General features: G+C 45.8%; 1 pseudogene; it reads right to left on the reverse strand.

Annotated features, from left to right (window-relative positions):
• Window positions 1-4,328: 4,328 nt before the first annotated feature.
• LOC123825982 lies at window positions 4,329-5,594 on the reverse strand (annotated as a pseudogene).
• Window positions 5,595-6,283: the final 689 nt, after the last annotated feature.

A 6,283-nucleotide genomic window follows, 5' to 3' on the forward strand; every position in this document is an offset into this window, starting at 1 on the left:
GGTCCTATCCAAACCTATCAGATTTATGTATTAGTTAGCTTGTGCTGTGTAACACCTCTCTAAAACGTAGTAGCTTAAAAGAAACAACCTTGTTATAGCTCACAATCCTGTTGGTTGTCAATTTGGACTGGTCTCACCTGGTCCTCCTGGTCTGGGCTGGGCTCACTGGTACATCTGGAGTCAGCTCCCCGCCACATGCCTTGGGACTGGCTTTTGTTTGGACAGCCCTTGAAGCCTAAGCATGGAACTGGGGAGTCGCTTCAGCTGTATCCTATTGACCAAAGAAAACCGTAATAGGTCCAGCCCACATTCACAGACGCAGGAGTGGAAAGAGACTCCGCCTTTTAATGGGAAATGCTGCACAATCACATTGCCACAGTGAGATATTGCAGCCATTTTTGTAATCTGCTAGGATTTCTATACTTTAAAGCTCTTCTAGAGAGTCTAGTGTCCAGCTAGACTTGTAAAACACCGAGCTATATAATGAAGGCATTTGGAAGAGTTGGCACAGGTAAAGGCTGAGGCTGTGGGGGGAGATGGAGAAAAAGCAGGCTTTACAGTGGTGCTGTTAAAGATAGCTACTGTTGTGAAAAGGAAGTCTGAGAATGATGGCTGCCAGACAGGAAGGGGATGGGCGAGGGAAGGCAAAGAGGGTGAAGGTGGTTAAATACATAGTGACAAAAAGAGACTAGACTTGGGGTGGTGAACACACAGTAGAGTATACAAATGTCATATTATAAAGTTATACACATGGGACGGATACCATGTTGTTAATGTTACCCAATAGATTTAATTAAAACAATGTTTAATTTAAGGCTCAGAGAGGTTAAGTCACCTGCCTTAGGTAACACAGTAATGGAGTGAGGATTGGAGCCCAGAACCATCCACTGTACAGCCCACCTAAAAGTACATGCAAGTGATTATTACACATGGATTCCCCAGGGAAAGGAGGGAACCATGTCATGGCACTTGAATACCGAGTCATACGGCCTTACTCAGCCATTAGCTTTGATATACAGCTGTTACTGGTAGATAAATACACTTGCTTGGTCTACCATGAAAAGATTATTCATAAAAATGATCATGAACCAAGTCTGAGGACACCCACAACATTTCAGTTCTTTACAGTAGTTAACAACAGGCACCCAGAGGCTTTGAAGTGGGTAACAGTTACCTACTTCCCCAAAACTGTCTGCCAAATTTTATTTAGTTTTTAAAGATTTTACTTATTTATTTTCAGAGAGAGGGGAAGGGAGGGAGAAAGAGAGAGAGAGAGAGAAACATTGATGTGAGAGAGAAGCATCAGTTGGTTGCCTCTCACACACCCCCAACCAGGACCTGGCCCACCACCCCAGCATGTACCATGACTGGGAATAGAACTGGTGACCTTTCAGTGCACAGGCTGGTGCTCAATCCACTGAACCATATCAGCCAGGGCTGTTTGCCCAATTTTAAAGGAAGTGAAGCCAAATTTAAAAGTTCTGTTTCCCAGATCAGGCATAACACTGTGCATACTGTGTGCTGTATAAGCTCAGTGCAATCTGAGGTCTCTGTCCTGTAGGGGAGCACTAACTGCACTGCAGATAGACCCAGCGGCATTCCAGAAGCAAGCTTCTGTTAGCCCTCAGGCAGCCTTAGACAACAGGCCACCTCCTAACGGAGAATGGAAGACAGGATCTTTTTGAAATCAGACCTCCTGTGCATCATTCCCTGATGGTGAAGGCTCAAGGTTTCCCTGGATTCTTATACCCTGTGGTTGCAGGGGAGGGTGAGAATGGGGGGGGGGTTCCCACCCCTTATCATAAATACTTTTAACCTTACCCATCACCAGCAGAAAACCTTAATATGCCCATAACAACTACTGAAATTGAAGCAGTAATCAAAAACCTCCCAGCAAACAAAAGTCCTGTACTAGATAGCTTCAAGATGGATTTCACCAATCATTCAAAGAAAAACTAAGTCCCTCTCAAACTATTCCAAAAAATTCAAGAAGAGGGAAGACTTCCAAACTCTTTTTATGAGGCCAATATTGTCCAAATTTTAAAACCAGGTAAAGACACAACAGAGAAAGAAAATTACAGGCCAATATCCCTGATGAACATAGATACTAAAACCCTCAGCAAAATATTAGCAAACTGGATCCAGAAATACATGAAAAAAAATCATACCTCCTCATTCACAATCAAATGGAATCTATTCCAGGAATGCAAAGATGGTACAATATTTGCAAATCAATAAATGTAATATCTCACACAAACAAAATGAAAGACAAAAATCACATGATCATATCAATAAATGCAGAAAAAGCATTTGATAAAATCCAACACCAATTTATGATAAAAACACTTGGCAAAGTGGGAATAGAGGAAGCATTCCTCAACATAATAAGGCTATATATGAAAAACCTAATGCTGACATCATACAGAATGGGCAAAAACTAAAAGCTTTCCCACTGAGATCAGGAACAAGACAAGAATGTCTGCTTTTACCACTTCTAGTCAACATAGTACTGGAAGTCCTAGCCATAGCACTCAGACAAGAAAAATAAAAGGCATCCAAATTGGAAAGGAGGAAGTAAAACTGTCATTGTTCACAGACAACATGATATTGTACATGGAGACTTATAGGCTCCACCAAAAAAACTATTTGACCTAATAAACGAATTAGGCAAATTAGTGGGATACAAAGCCAATATTCAGAAATTGGTGGCATCTTTATACATCAATAATGAACTATCAGAAAGAGAGACTAAGAAAACAATCACAGCCCTGGCTGGTATGGCTCAGTGGATTGAGTGCCAGCCTGAGAACCAAAAGGTTGCTGGTTCAATTCCCAGTCAGGGCACACGACTGGGCTGTGGGCCAGGTCCCCAGTGTGGGGAGCACGTGAGAGGCAACAACACATTGATGTTTCTCTCCCTGTCTTTTTTTTCCTTCCCCTCTCTCTAAAAAATAATAATTTAAAAAAGAAACTGTCATCAAAATAAAAAGGGAACACACTGTATAGGAGAACATATTTTGGGAGAACATATTTGCTAATGATACATTAGACAAAGGCTTAATCTCCAAAATATGTAAAGAACTTACACAATTCAACACCAGGAAGTCAAACAATCCAATTAAAAAGTGGGCAAAGAACTTGAATAGACACTTCTCCAAGGAGAATATACTGAGGGCCCATAAACATATGAAAAAATGTTCACCACCACTAGCCATCAGAGAGATGCAAATTAAAACCACAATGATGTATCGCCTCACACCTATCAGAATGGCCATCGTTAATAAATCAACAAGCAAGAAGTGATGGTGAGGATGTGGAAAAAAGGGAACCCTAGTGCACTGTTGGTGGGAATGCAGACCGGGGTACCTACCCCTATGTTCTCTCAACAGGAAGTTGTAATTACTAAGCAGCAGTAAAGATTAGGAGTAACAGTAAAGTGTTCCAACACCTCCACAAAATAGGCTTACAGCTGTGAGTGGAATGCTCAGAGCTGGATTGCTTTTTGTTGTGGTTTTTTAAAGAAAAATATAGTTGATTTCAGGCTTATGGACACTCAGAGTGCTGCGGGGCTCCATTTGCCTGTTCGCTTGTCTGAAGGGCCGGACTGCAAGGGTGGGCCCAGACTGGCTCCCTCACTGAGCTCTGAGCCTCAGCTCCCAGAAGGAAGACTCCAAGGCTACTTATAACAGGTCACGCAACAGACTAAACATTAAGGTATTATTTACCCAGGTCTTAAGCTTCATCCATGGACTAGATAGAAATGGTTGAAGGGTTTGGAAAGAGGTTGGAAGAAACAAAAAACAAAACACAGGTTCCCCAGGCTCATCACCTTGGCAAGGTCTTAGACTTCCTACAGGAACCCCGGGCTGGGGGCTGGGCTGCCGGAAGGGAGTGTTCCTGGGAGGTTCCAATTTCTGGACAGGGGTATAGAGCTGCTGCTGCTGTGTGGTGTCAGGGGCAGGCGTGGCGGGGCGGGGGGGTGGGTGCAGGTGTGTACAGGCAGCAAGAAAGAGGGGGAGGTACCACAGCTACTTTCATTCATGTCACCAATGAATCTCTCTTCCAGCTGCATGTCCATCTCGCTATTCCTGACCTAGCAAAAGTAACGGTGCTGCTGGTCCTCTCCCTTCATAAATCTACCGGCCCCCAGTCCAACAGCATTCTGCTTCTTCAGCCACGGCCACGCCCACTCATTCTTCTCTCTTCCCACTGACTGCACCCATGCCACTGTGCTAGGAAGCCAGGCCTCATCATTCACCATTCAGATCGTAACTTACGGCTCAAGGGAGGGTGGTGAACCAGGTCCCACCACCCCAAGACCAAGGACCCTAGGGGCTCTTCTTTCCCTAGGGGAAGCTAGACAGGGGAGTAGGGGGAGGGTGGAGATGGGATAGCCAGTCCAAAGGTCCACAAGCCTCCAAAAACATCTCAAAACAACTAGCAAATAAGTGTCCAAACCATTTCCAGTGCCCACTTGTTTCTTTGTCCAGGCAATGGTCCAGCCATCCTCCACCATATCCTCTTCCTTAAGAGTCTGGAGTCTGGGCCAGAGGGTTCAGGCTGGGGGCAGACCCCCTCGGTAGCTGCCCCATCATTCGCAGCTGTGACCTCTATGTCCTCCACACTGTCTTCATCATCCTCACCTGTCTCCCTGGCTGTCATCAGTGCAGTGACTCTCACCCTGCACTTTCTTCAGAGTGGCCCCATCAGCCCTCGGGAAGTGGTGGAACAGGTCTTCAGCTGCTGGCTCACCTGGGGAAGATTCCTGTCATCCACAACTGTATCAAACTTGTTAGTCATGAGCTCTGTAGGGAACCATTTTGTTTCAGTCTGGTAAATGTGGCTCAGTTCTGTATGGAAAACCTGCAGAAGCGATGTGGTAGGCAGGAGCCAGACCCTCAAACCGGGTTTTCCTGTGGGAACCAGGCCCAGAAAATGCATACAGATTGTTATGGCTTGCTCTTGCTAAAACTCCCTCACCCTGGTCTGAAACAGTAGATGTTTATTGCCTATCTTCAAGGTAATTTCCAAAGCCTGTGTAAATTTTCCCAAGGACAGAGCTAATCAGCTCATCGCCTTTCCCTTTTGCATTTGTTATTTTCATTTCCTCAATTGTACCTAAAATGTAGACAACAATATTCTATGTAATAGATAACAAATCCTTCTTTGATGTAAGACCTGAGAAAAACAATAAAAGCCTGTCCAGGCAAGGGTCGGCGCGCTCTCCCCTTGAGAGAAGCGGCCACAGGACTCTCATTTTGAGAGAGGACCATACCTTCCTTTTTTCTCCACAGGGCTGCCATAGTCTGTGCATTTGTTTTAGTCTTCAGTCACAACACGTGGACTCTGCAGGCCAGAGTCTGCCTCATCTCCCCAGGGAAGCCCTCCACCTCATCCAGCTCCAAGTCAGCATTGTGGAAGTAGTGCTCCTCCCCAGAGCCTCCCAGTGCCTCCCAGCGCTTCCCAGTGCCTCCCAGCGCTGTGTCCTCCTCCTGGCTGTGCACGCCCCCAATGCCCCTATGCACAGCAATCTGCAAGGCGGGCCAGGCCCCCAGCGCCACACTGGCCCACAGTTTTAACTCCACCCCGGGCATGGGCATGGAACTCCATGGAGCTGCCACCCAGTGATTTGGGACTTCCCAGAACACAAAGAAGCATCAAGAAGGGCAAGTAAGATTTTACTGTGAGCTGTTGTTCTCAAAGTGCCCACAATATTAAATTTTTAAAGGATGCTAAGAGTTACAAAATTAAAACCTCAAAAATAGTACTGGTGTTGGTAGGAACCTGTGGCTACAGGTATATCTTCTAACAGAATTAGTTTTGAGTAACCTCATTTGAGTTTTAAATGATCCTCAAAATCATCATCATCATCATGAATACTTTCATTTTCACCGTTCTTACTGGATGTTCAGGAGAACCATCTACAACCCTCCCACCTTCTGCCTGGGTCTCAACTTCCTCTATGGCAGGTCCAGCAGAAGGGACAGGAAGTCACAAGTGGGGGCCCTGTGGCACTGCTGAGTTGGGGGGGTCTACCTCCACCCACTGGGCAGAGCACAGTGCAAGAGGCCCCAGGCCCTTGTCGTCCATGAGCTGAGGAGGAACAGTTCACGGCCCACTGAGCCCAAAGGGCGGCTGGTCCCTCTGCAGAGAAGGAGGTACATTTCTCAGAACAAATCTAGACACTCAGCACTCAGGGTGAAGCCACACTAGACATTTGCTCCTGGGACAGCTCCTTTCTAACCACAAGTCTGAGAGGCCAAAAATAACCTTGTCCCTCCTG

The sequence above is a fragment of the Phyllostomus hastatus genome, unplaced genomic scaffold (assembly GCF_019186645.2).
Source record: "Phyllostomus hastatus isolate PE091 unplaced genomic scaffold, TTU_PhHast_1.1 phas_contig_80, whole genome shotgun sequence".
In the NCBI taxonomy this organism is placed as follows: Eukaryota; Metazoa; Chordata; class Mammalia; order Chiroptera; family Phyllostomidae; genus Phyllostomus; species Phyllostomus hastatus.